This window comes from Cephus cinctus, unplaced genomic scaffold, assembly GCF_000341935.2.
Source record: "Cephus cinctus unplaced genomic scaffold, Ccin1 Ccin1_scaffold0184, whole genome shotgun sequence".
Taxonomy (NCBI): Eukaryota; Metazoa; Arthropoda; class Insecta; order Hymenoptera; family Cephidae; genus Cephus; species Cephus cinctus.
In genome coordinates, this window is record NW_014332906.1 from 2,897 (window position 1) to 15,903 (window position 13,007).

Here is a 13,007-nt window from a genome sequence, read left to right on the forward strand (position 1 = left end):
GGCCAGATAGCCTCAGAGCGGCATTAAATAGAGCACGCGAAAGGCGTTTTCGCTGGGCCGACCAGAACCCGCAAGACAGAACCAATGCTACGGGCAGCCACCCCAGTTAAATTAAGTGAATTGTACCCAAAACAATCATGGAAGCTGTGCTCCACTAGGATAATGACCAGAATCGAGTCTTCACTCGAGGCCACCAGAGGCGAACGCCGGGTAGAAATTGTGCGATTTTCTTTAAGGGGGGAGGGATGTTGTGCTGGGAGTCTCCTGACCCCATTGAGAAACACCAGGCCAAGTAGTTCACGCGTGTAGCAATGTGCTAAGTCAGAATTAAAGGCGGCCTGGCAACCGAGATGTGGAAATCGAAAAATCGCACAATAATCACTTTTCGGAAGTCCAGCTTATGGCTGCACATCCGAAAATCGACAGTATACAGTTAAAATCCAAACGGATAAGGTGGTCTCGTGGAGTAGACTCGGTACAGGAAATAGGAAGACCGAACGGTGCCTATATTTTCCACGTCGACGTACGTCGACATACTGTACAACACTCTTGATTGTTTCAATAAACCTTCTCTGTTTTGTTGTATTCTCGCGAGTTCCAACTCCTTAACCGGCAACGATTCCAAAAATACCTTAGCCCTAACCTCTCGAACGAACTCCTTCGTCACCGAGACGTTACGGCACAACAGCTCAAAACATAGTTCAAGCAACAAGAATTAGTCCTCTTCGCGATCGTAATCAGCAGCAAAGGAGACGATCACCTTCTCCCTTATTCACAACGACTTCTAATTGGTCCCTCGGCCCCAATTAGAAATCCCAATATGGCACAACATGCCAGTTTAAGAAATTTCATTGTGACAGTTAATATTAGGTATACCAATCGCATCCATACCAATCAATTATTCAATTCAACTCTAATTAAATAATCGGATTCATTCTTTATTGACTAGTTAAAAAATAAAATTATTATTTGCTAAGAATCCTTATTATAACCCGGCACCAGTCACCTGCTCTTTTCAAACAACGTTATTCATGTAGGATAATTAAATATTCCAGATCGAATTATTGTGTCCCTGTTCTCAATAAACGCAAATATATTTTCACTTTTTCTTTGTATAGCTTTAATGAAGTCCATATTAGCCATCGATTATTCCGCTCAAATTAGCAATGACATCTGTGCTATTTGGACACGGAATTATAGTCTATGTCGGTACGTTAGTAGCATACAAAAATAAAACACTAGGGTAATTAACCCAGAGTAACTAACGTCAGGTTAATCGCTACAGGTTAAATAAATGTCTAGTCACTATCTCTATTATCTTGATTTTGCTGATCTTACGTAGAACTATTCATATAAAAAATAATCTTTGCTGCAATTGACAATAAACGACAGCAAAATTTAAGCAAGATTTGGATGCACACGTATAGCGAAAGTTCACCCCTTGAACGAGGTTCATTCGAAAAGCGTAGATATTAATGTATTAATTTTTATAGCTCTTTCAAATGCAATTGGTTTTATTGGAATACGGTAAATATTTTTTTATTATACAAATTTTGCAACTTTCAACCTCTATACATTTTTATAATTTCATCCCATCCGAATTCAACAAAATGCATTTTTCATTATTCGCCATGAGCATCTAATTGGTTTCGGCATTTAAATATCTCAATTGAAAATATGCGAAACTGTGAAATTATCACTGGAGGTCGTTATCTTTGAAGGTTGATCTCACTCCTTAAAACCGTTTTTGTGTCAATAAAAAAAGTATGTGTCACTTAGATTTCGATGAAGAATGACATATCCAAAAACAAACAAAATCGGAGGGGAACACCGGAAACGGTCTCCTTTTTAGTCCGCGGTGATTTTCAGATAAAGTTTTTTCGAATTCAAAATCCAAAAAACGTAATATTCAAAATTTGAATCGAAAAGTGCACAAAAACTATACATTTACTCAATTGTCACAAAACTTGGCCTCCTGATGGTTTTGATGATAATCCTTGTAACGTATACTGCAATAGGTAACCGAAATACCGACCAACAATCCATTTGTAACTCTCCAAAATCCAAGAGATTCCGCTAATATCGTGTTCTCCCTCGCCTTTAAATTAATATCAAAGCGCTTGTGCGTCGAGGCGATAAGAGAACTCGTCCCTATCGTCGAACAACCTCTAAAGAAGACACACAGGTACTTCTCTTTCTATTATGATTAAATATTGACAATTATTACTCTTATTACATTTACTGATTTACTATTACTGTTACTATTATTATATCTTATTAACAGGATTTAGGACTTTTCATTTAATTTCTTCTACGCTACGCCCTGAAGTCTTACCCAGTCTCATTATTTTTGAATAAACTAATTGACTGATTGCTGGACGCCCATTCGAAACATTATTGGAGCCGAACTAGAGAAAAAACACCGTTAAAACAATCTGGAGAAGAATATTCTACTTCAACATACAAGAAAATACGAATAAACGATGTTCAATTGACTGTACATAGTATAGGTTATATATCTGAGATATGGGCCATGCGTGAGTACTCATACTCACTTTCTAGTTTTAAAGATTTTGCTTGATGTATTTTTTTTCATAATCTGACTAATTTTTTCCATTTTCGTGTTATTTTGACTATGTTCAGAACTATTTACTCTTTTCAAGTGAATTAACTTTCTTTTTCTCCTTGGTTGAGATGGCGGGGTGCATGAGGGCAGGAAAATTCTAAACAAGCGCGCGGATTATTTGCAATTTCAGATTTCAGGATTTCCAACTCAATTTTGAGATCCGTGCATTCAATGAATGCAGATATATGACGTATATCCATAGCAACAGGTAATCATTTACAGTTAAATAACAAAAAAAATCTCTAACTTACAACGCAATTCTTGTTATCATTCTTGTTATCTACGCAAGAATAAATAGAGAACAGATGGATGCCGAGGACCTACAATTTTCTATGAAGACTTATCATAACCTTTAGACATCCCTAACGGAAAAGATTTATTGAACATTTTTAAGAAAACAATCACCAATGCTAAATTGGCTGATTGTTCTATAAGAACTATTAAAATAGATTAAAGTATTGAGAAAACACTGTAACCGTTTTCATAACTTATTTTCTGCAGTTATATTGCTAAAAAGATAATTTAATATGCCTATTTGCATTAAAAATGCGCTGTACATTGTAACTAAAAAAACAAACGAGAAAAAATGTATTTCTCGTGATTCGTAATTCATTCCTGTAAACTCAAACCGGTCACCTATTAAAGTATTGCATACATTCCTTACTGTTAAACTTGAGCGAACGTCGATTTTCCTCTGTGTCCTCTTCTTATATATTAGTGATTACTTATTTCTTCAACACACGATGAAATTGGACATAACCAGTATTGAACGTCCAAGATTTGCCTATAGCACCTCGTAAACTCAAGTTGGAGTTACCAGTTAGTCAATAAACCAAGAGATAAAACAAATTAGTGTTTTAAGGAGGGTGGAGCGATAGAACATTTCAAATATTTCAGCCTGACTAACAAATATAATGTTTATGAAGGCAAAATACACATTAAGAAATTTAAAAAAAAATTATTAATCGTTGGGTTCTCGAGATATATGCTATTGAATAATCATAATTTTGAGTTTTTGGTAACTGATTCTAGAGTTGACACTTTCAAGATTATGAACAATTTTTGCCCTAATAAAGCAATTTTTTTTCCTCTAAGATAGTTTAAACATCAAACGGAACATATACATCACTGGTTTTGCCAAGAAGCTTCGAACATATTCAATATAGTCGTAAAATATTGATCAGGGCTGGCGTAATACTCGTACCAAAGTTACGGACAACGCCAATTTTTGCAAATATTCCGCTTGTTATTTAACTACCTACAATACAGATTACAGAAAAACGAATCTTTTATTAAAAAAAAAAAAACATGAGTTTACCGTCTACTTTCTGAAATAATGGAAATTAAAGTTGTTGTAATTTGGATAAAACGATACGAAATGCATTTGCCGAAATTAGTGTCTGATAAATGTGGCAACGTCGCTAGACTATATACTATACACATATGTATATATTGTACCGTGGCGTTACAGAGTTGGAGGGGATACCACCTAGGAATGACCGAAAAATAAATAAATAGGACTTATCAGGTCGGACAGTGGGTTCAGTGGCACAGTGGTAAGTGCTCGACTTGGCAGTCCGAAGGTATGGGGTTCGAATCCCGATCAGAACTCCTAATTTTTCGGAAATTCCTAGCCCTCTAGCGCTCTCTGGCGGCTCTATGGATATAAATTAATTATAGCGGGGACGAGCCGGGCACCCCGTTATAATATATGCGTATAAGCTCAGACGTCGACATATTTCGACACAACTCTACTGTTTACTTTGTAACACCACCGGTATCACTTGAACGACGATTCAGGAATACCAACGTCAAAAATCGTCAGGCGTTGACACATTTACCGAGCTTCTCCGAGGTAAACAAAATGTTCCAATAACATTAACATGCAATAAATATTATTTCCTATTATAATCTTACGAATCAACATAATTTCAATCATATACAACCCTTATTTTATTACATATTAAAGATATATATTCGTTGTTTTCACGTTGACGGCCCTTAGAGAGAAGCTTCGTTTATTGTTAATTATTCATCTATCCGATTAAAAAGCTATAATTGATATGTATTTCATGAGTGTAGATTGCTTAAGTAACAAAGTAACACCAAATACGTATTTATTGTGCACCTAATAATATATTTTTTTGTAAAAGCTCGGTTGACTAGCTCCACCCTCCTTAAAGGTATAAAATAATTAAAAATTTTCGACTCGGGATGCTATTGGGGTTCAGCATTCATTATTTGAGATAACAACTACATCCAAATAGCTTATTTTCATTCTAATAATAATCAGTAATTAGGTTCAATAGTAACTATGCCGCATAATAACTATTTAAACACTTATTATGATACACTAATAATAGTTACTATTAAATTTTAGGAGTAACTACTATCAATAATAATGTCCTGACTAGTTATCGTTAGTCACTAATATAAATTATTACACAGAGAGAATTTATATCATGAGAACGAAATATTGTCCTGAAATGAGCGGTATAAATTACCTATGAACCTAGTAATATAGGGACGTATCGGTAAGATAGGTAGTTTTTTTATAGCAGCATAGCAATTTTTACTTACATAGCATAATAAAAATCGAGTAAAATTTACTATGATGTTGTGGCAAAATTTTGCGTGCTTCAAGGTAAAAATTCCTACCATCGTTAAGAAAAAATAAAATCTGCGCTGCACAAAACAGTAAAAGTTGAATATATCGTATATTCAACTTTTTTACAACCGTTTTGAGCTTGAACGTTATCTTGCAGATTAATGCGTCGTATCGGTGAATCAAGGAGAGATGACGAGCTGCATCCGCTTTACGCAGTGTCGAAACGCAAGCCTTTGTGTGATGCCGAAAAGCGATTTCAGAAATTTCGCGCGTTCTATTTGAGGGGACGAATTGCGCAAAGCATCGTAGGTCGAGGAGGTAGCCTTCGAGATCAAAAGCTGTGTACGTCGACCTCAAACATCATTTCGTGAACCGTTTTATATTGTCGAAGTATCAAATTACTAGCAGCAGATAAGCAACCTTTTGCCTATTTTCGAAAGCATGAGCTGAAGTCCACCTGCACGTCTGATGCCTAGAAGTTTTTGCGCAGAGCCTTCGTTATTGTAGGTGTCAAATAACTCACAGAAGATAACCGGTCCTATGTGCATTTCCGAAAGATTGTAACTAGTGCAAGAAAGATAGAGGGATGAACTTCGCCTATAAATTGACACGTCGATAAGGTACGACGATTGTTTCGAGTTAACTGTTTAAGCGCATTGTTAAAATTTCAGTGAATAAGCATGAATACCAAGAAGTGTAAGAGACTGACTAAGATTATGGAAGGAGCGTATAAACTTCTGAAGAAGAGATCATCGATTGCGGAAATTGAAAAGTGAACAAAGTTTGGTATTCAAAATATTAGACTTTTGAATAACATTCTGAGAAAATTTACACTTATGGTCGGTGAGAAAACCAAAATCTTGACGACCATTGGAATACTCAAATCCCTGAACGAAAAATTTAAACAACAACATCAAAAAAGTGATGAAGGAACAGCGAGAGAGAGAAGAAGTGACAGAGGTGCGTTGGGATGACTTGGAATTTACCTTCAAGGGAAGAATAAGGACTAGAGTGATAGCAAACTTGAGACATAAGGAGTTGGAACGTTTCCTAGAAGATGCAAGAAAATTGTACGCAGCTAGTGTGAAAAATACGCTTCGAATGAATGGAAATTTGAAGATTAACGTCATCTCATCCTGTAAATTCGACACAATGAAAAGTGATGAGATTATCAAGGAACTAAAGTTGTTCAACACTAAAAACGAAGTTATAATACCATCCACGGATATCAGTGGATTAATATAAATGTGCAAGACTTTTACGCAAGGGAATCAGGCCGGTCATTGGTAGAAATTATAAACTTAACAGTGTACATCAACAGATACATAGCGATATATGGTTGCCTATCTACCTTTATCGAATTACCGAAGGATATGCAAAGTAAGAAAGCAGTCATGAACATTAGAAATAACGAACCGTACTGTTTTCTTTAGCCTATTACGCCGGCCTTTTACCAATTACAAATAATGTAAACTTAACTAGTTCGTATCCGCATTTCAGCTCAGTGTTAACGTACGAAGGTATACATTTTTCCATTGGCTCAAAGGACATTCCAAAATTCGAAACAATGAATGATTTAGTAATATAAGCATAAAGGACCTGTTCCGTTTGTCGTTTACGCTGACATCGAGTGTATGTTAGAGCCAGTTATGGATACGTCTGATTCTTCAAACACAACTCCCTACCAGAAACGTGTTCCACGCGGCATAGCGTACTACTTACAATGTAACTTTGACAACTCTATCTTTGAATTTAAAATTTATCGTGGAAATGATTGCGTGAAATGGTTTATGAGCAAATTAAAGGAACTAGCTCACTATGAAATTTTACCGGAGACTTCAAGTTTAAAACAAAGAAATGAATTTTATTCGACAAATATTTCTCATATTTGTGAAAAGCCATTTATGCCTCAGGATGTCAAGCATCATGATCATTGTTATTTCACGGGCAAGTGTCGCGGTGCTGCACGTCAGGGGTGTAATTTGAACCATAAGAAATCGCAGACTCTTTCTGTCGATTTTCACAACTTATCTGGTTATATTTCACTCTTTTTAATTAAATCTCTAGCTATATCCTTTGAGGGTTTAATGAATTTTTTATCAGTAAACAAGTTCCCCGTAGTACTCTGCCATTTCATTTTCTCTTTAAATTGGAAAAATAAAAAAATGATTCATTTCTAACCCAATCTTTTTTATTTTGCAACCAAATTGTGATTGCTTACAAATATTTTCACCTACAATAAACGTAGGATGAAAAGAAAAAAAAAATTAAAATAATACGCACTCACCGAGACCCGAACCAGCAACCTCGCGCTTACTAAGCTGAAGCGCTGCCCACTGAGCCACGCATTCACTGCTTTCATTATCTACATCTAAGTGATATACGGTATTCGAATATTTTCAAAATCAATTTTCTCGAAAATGGCTAATCATTTAGTGAAATGGCTTTGCTCATGTGTTCTTGGAGGTCTCTACTTTATGTACCATAAATATGAAAAAAATCCCTGACCTGGCTACCTGGCCCTCTCCTTGTATGAGAGAGAGATCAAGAGCGTGCGCCCTGACACGAGCAGTCCTCCACCAAGCTCCCTATTGCGCATGAGGGGCCTTATTGCCGTCTCGCTTATACTCGTGCTGTGCAACAAGGACGCACCAAGCGACACTCTGGCGACTCGTTCGCACCGTAGTGCTCTCTGCGTTGCATGCACAGGCCAAGATACGTGAGCAGACACCTCCTAATCTTCTCTCTTACCTCACCGCACTGCGTCCACACGCTGACACCATTATTGAGGTCCAGTGTACTTTGGTGAATGCAATGATTTTGAACACACGTAAACATTTTCGAATCTCAACGCATTACGAAGAGTTATGAGAGCAAGTAATGCATTCGTTTTGTCGCAGTTGAATGGTCCGCAAAACACTGGACGTACATTGTTTAGGAGTAATTCGCTGTTTTGCTTGACGTCCTTCTCCTTTACTTGCACGATTTGGTTCATTATAGGTAACTCAACGGACTGTTTCTCGAACCTCATCTCGATTTCGACTAATGCAAAAAGTATAAATAACGAGTTTATAAGGATCTTTGTTCAGTCGAAACTGTTTTACGACCAAGTTCGGACATGATCAGGCACAATAATCGTAAACATATCCGTAAGAAGCGTCATCATTGTAGAGGTTTAGTCAACAGTATCATCAACAGCCTCCCCGTCGAATTGCATATACCCGGTTATCAGTACTGTGGATCCGATACGAAATTAGCGAAAAGACTTGCACGAGGAGATCCGAGCATGAACCTCCTCGACGCAGCCTGCAAAGAGCACGATAATGCATACTTGAACAATCGAGAAAACCTGGAACATAAAGGGGCGGCGAACAGGGTACTGGCTGACGAAGCTTCAAAGCGCATTTTTGCGAAAGACGCGAGCATCGGTGAGAAGGCAGCAGCCTGGTCTGTAGCGAACGTAATGAGTGCCAAGTCGAAACTCGGTAGTAACCATGAGGAAAGTGATCGAGAAAACCAAATGATCGACGATTCCCAGCAACGATGCGTGGGTAGCCATCAAATCTGCTCTCAAGGGCGCGCAAGCAGTCGTCAAACTAGCAGGTTGAAAGCGTAACGTCCGTACACCGTGCGTTCTACCTGTACTATTGAAAGTTGAACGCTTCCTGCCATTTCTCGTCCCTATGTATGCAGGTCTCAATGCCGCTGGAGTATGGCCCAGCGGTGCTGTAGGTATAACTAAAGCCGTGAACGATGCGAATGCAAATATGGAACAACAGAAGGAAATTCAACGGCACAACAAAACGATGGAATCCATCGCACTGGAAAATGGACTGTACTTAAAACCCTACAGAAAAGGATTACGCCTTCATCTAAAGCCAAAAGACTTGATGTGATGTGAGACTGTCACACCAAGCGTTCACCGATATGGATTTGCTAAAGTACGCGAAAACCATGAAGACTGCACATTTTCATGGAGTATTCATGCGAAACGCCATGTTTAAGGAAGGATCGTACAAGTGCCAATCGGTAATCGTCAATCCCGACGACGAGGATGGTTCTGGGTCACACTGGTTCGCGTACAAGAAAATGAATGATCGAGTCATTTATTTCAGCAGTTTTGACAATCTTCGACCTCCGCTAAATCTCGTCGAATACTTTGGTGTTGATAGTGTAAAATACAATTACGAACGATATCAGGAGTATCGTATTTTCGCATGCGGACATTGTGTCTAAAGTTTGTGTGGACCAGCTGAATCATAAGAACAAGTATCGTTTATATAAACGCATTGCGTAGTTCTACAATGTCAGTCGAACGTTTACGATCATGGAAGATTCATTAACGTTAACCTTATCAGGCATCTCCTCGTTACTCGAAGCACAAAACTTTTCTCCTATCGACCTCTCAACGTACAAATATTACACTTTGGGACTCATCGAACTGTTGACCTCTAATTCGATTGCCTACATGGATACTGCTCACAATAAGCTGTATGTAGAGGATGAAGTTATCACTAAACCTACTGGCAGTTATGAGATAGAGGTTATCCAGAGCTACGTGCAGAGCGCGTTTGTGGATAAGAATATCCTTATTAATATTAAGCCTAACAATAATACGTTGAGTAGTGAAATTAAGTGTAACCGTGATGTCGATTTTCGTCCCAATAATTCCATAGGCCACCTGTTGGGCTTTATTCATCGCGTTTTGAAAGCTAATAAACTACAAACACCCGACGTACCGGTAGCCATACTCAAGGTGAACGCTCTGCGAATTGAATACAGCGTCACTATGGGTGCTTACACGAAATAAAGTGCGTACCATACATTAATTCATTCCGGCCGTACCACCCGAATACAAGATCATGGAGGTGCCATCGCACCTCATTTACCTACCGATCGCTACCAAGACGATAGATTACCTGCAGCTTCGTATAGTCGATCAAGACGGAGACTTGGTGAACTTTCAAGGAGAATTTATAACAATACGGCTACACGTTAAGTCGACGCGATAATGTGAATCGTGTATAACAGAAAGCTTGGTAGTGGCTATAATAGTAATATGATTTAGCACGGATACGAACCTTCGAAGGCGTTTGAATTTCGGTAAGTGTCAGATACAGAAATTTCTATCCTCAAAAAATTTGTTATTGTTGAGTTGAGGTCGAGGTGATCGAATCTATCGTGGAGAGGTAGTCTCAACGTACAGAATTGTCCGCCAGAGGAGAGTACCCGACGAAGACGTCTCCACGGACCGGCAGAAGTCCGGGTAAAATATCGACGCCTCGCTGAAGAAAGGCAAAGGGTTGTAGAGCGGGCGAAGGTCAAGTTTTGATACGATTAAGAACAGTGAAGGAACCCGCTGACTCGAGTTGAGGATGTCGTATCCTGCTATCGATGCACGAAGGAACACTCTCGATTCGGTTTCAAGGGACAATTCGTGGGAAAGGATAAGAGTTATCAGTTACAAAGATCTCGACCAATCAGAATGATTTGTTCTCGAATGTGACTATTGTCAAAGCAATCTGCTTTGGGACACCGATCGAGGTGTCACGAGCTGGTTCGCGATCCCGTGCTATCTGTTGATAGTTTCTCTAGCTTTATTTCGATACGGTATACAAGGTTCTCGCTTGTGTAATTCTCGCGTGTCTAGCGTTATGTCCGGAAAATCATATCGATTTTTTGCGGCTGTTCCGGAAGTGTAGTGCTGTGCCCACCTGAATGTCCCCTGTGTATATAGTTCTCGGCCTTTGCGGAATAGCTGAACCAGCTCCAATGAGGACTCCCAATTTATTAATTGGTGAAGGTATGTCGGTTTCTCAGCTCTGATTCGATATGCTGATCGATATGTTCTCGATCAATTACTGTTTCCGGTACTATTTACCTCACTCTTATTAGGACTAAAGTGTCGAACAAATATTCATATTCGCGTCATAGAAAACACATTTTTTAATCAAAATAAAAACTGGTTGCAACTTTTTCTGGACTCGTTGATGTGTTCTGGATCTTGTGAGACCGAAAGTCTCATTTTCTATAGTCGAAGAATAATTTTCAAATCCTAAAAGCAATGGGGAAAAAGGTGGATTGAAAATCGAGCGTCTTTCAACAAATCGATAAAGTAGTAATTTGGGAAATCCTCCACGACTGCTTCCCCTGGGTATAGGACGGAATCAGGGCACAGCATCTACAATTCAGGCCAAGGGGCTTCCACTCTTGCCCTTAACCATATCCAAAACTCCATCGTTCGCTCTTCATCCCACTGCCTCTCTCATACGGCGCGCCGGTGTTGAACCCAGACTATCGTCAGTTTGTGAAGAAGTGGGCCGTGCCCGGATTGAGGAAAAAAAAAACTCAAAAATGAAAAGACGAGTGTTGCAGCTGGATTCAATAAAGATTGACTCTTGTTTATACGTGTTAATGTGAATATCTGGGATTTTCCGTGGATAATACGAATAATAACTCTGAACATCCTAGCAATGTCCAAATACAAAGGTTTAAAATTATAACGAAAGAAAAAACTTTCCATTGCTCTACTTCATGAAAAACAAATTTTAGAGAAAGATAATAATATCGTTTGGGACGGAAGACTTATGATACAATGATAGACACCCTACTTCATGAGTAAAGCCGATGTGGCCTCTGCCGCGGCTACTGGGCCATGGCGCGCCGCTGCAACGCCGTATTAAAAATTAAGAAAATAGACTTCATGAAAACTCCATTGAAAAAATTTTGTTATGAAGCAGAATTGAATAAAGAATCCCATATTTTTTCAAAATCAAAATATATTTTCTAGTTTGCTCCTTGTCACTGGGAACTTTGGGATAGCATCTGGCTAGCACTTCGTGAGTAAGGGGACTTGAGTGGTCGCAAAACGTTCTAATGAAAGCAACAACTTATGGGTATTCTAGAACTGATCGAACAGCGAGCCATAAGTAAGAGGGCATGCCCGAACGGTAATCGGTTTGCTTAGTTACTACAAACCGATAATAGCATACGTAAAGGCCGAGATACCACACTAGAAGTCAGAGATTGACCAGAACTGTGACAAAAGAGGTGTATATTTGTGTTGAATTGTATCAAATACGATGTAATGTGAATTTGATTAATTGCTGATAACTGAGTACCACTGGTGATGTTGTCAGGGGTGGTATCGTTCTCGAAAGTAAGGACGCCAGATAATTCTGTACTGTGCTATCGTCAAGAGGGACAATGGGAAATTAACGTGCTGTTAGGCACAGGAGAAAAATAGTGTGAATATAAAAATTTATGATAAGAAGGAAAAGTAAAAAAAAATGAAGGAAAAGAAAAGCAACAAAAAATATGGAACGGATATAATAGGGATATTTTTTATCTATACACAGGGTGTGCCATTTTAAAGTATGCATTAATTTTTCAGCCAACTTAATTGTTCAATTCAAAAATGTGTCCTACAAAAGTTACATGGTTCATAAGGGGGCACATGCCTGTAGTCCAGGATCATAAATGGTGATGCCGTGGAGGATGCAGTAGTTTTTTAAAATGGAATCGTACATTTTTGTTTTTACCAAAAAATTCTTTCTTCAAAAATGTACAACTTCCTTAGGAAATCTTTTTTGATAAAGTCAACAGTTAATGATATAATCAGCTACAACACGATGATTATCAATTTTGATAATCACCTTGTTGTAATTGACTGGTAATTACTATATTAAAGTTACTAAATTAAATTCTCTAAGGACACAAGGAGCTAAAGCCTTTCATGCCCCATGTGTGTGTGTGTAGGGGGGGGGGGGGAAA